Below are 733 nucleotides of genomic sequence, written 5' to 3' on the forward strand. Positions count from 1 at the left end.
CCGGGCAGCGCCGGCAGTGTCACTGCCCCGTCGCCGACACGAGTGGGGAGTCAAAAGAAAATAACGCCCGGTTGTGCGAAACTGGAATGGACGGGAATTGTTTGGGGGTCGGACACAGAGACAATAAGGCTTTCGTGTTCTGCCTGGGTGGGAGAAGGGGGTCGTGTGGTGGACTTAGTTCTTCCCCTCCCCCATGTGGCTTTTAGAGGGGAGAAATATTAGCCGGTGTGTGTGTGTGAAGGCTCCCCAGTGGCCGGCACCCTCGCACGGGTCTCAGGCGTGAGCTCGGGCTGCTCTTTCTCTCCCCCCAGTAGCGAGGGAGCAGAGAGGCCTTCGCAGGAAAGAAAACCCCGTCCCTTCCAGTCACCCCGGGTTTGGGTAGGAAGGAAATCTTCGATGTTGGCACGTTGTTTTTAAGCGCAAATTTTCTGCTCCTCGCTGGTAGGAGGGTCGTTCTCATCCTGCTTGATTTTTAACGGGATTTAATACCTGAAAGGATTCAGAGGCGTGAAAGTTTGGGATTTTTTTTTTTTTTTCCTTTCTCTTCCTTCATTTTCTCTTCTTGAAGCTGCAGCTAGAAGGCGTCAAGCCGGCAGCAATAATCTACCTCAGCTGAGCCTTACACTGATAGGTTTGGATTTTTCTTCCCCTCCGATTAAGCCTCCAGAAGATCGCCCCGTCGTGTCGTGGCAGTTGGGGGAGGCCGAAGATCGCCTTTGGCCTCACCCCACCC

Source organism: Egretta garzetta, unplaced genomic scaffold (genome assembly GCF_000687185.1).
Source record: "Egretta garzetta isolate BGI_Z169 unplaced genomic scaffold, ASM68718v1 scaffold123, whole genome shotgun sequence".
Taxonomy (NCBI): domain Eukaryota; kingdom Metazoa; phylum Chordata; class Aves; order Pelecaniformes; family Ardeidae; genus Egretta; species Egretta garzetta.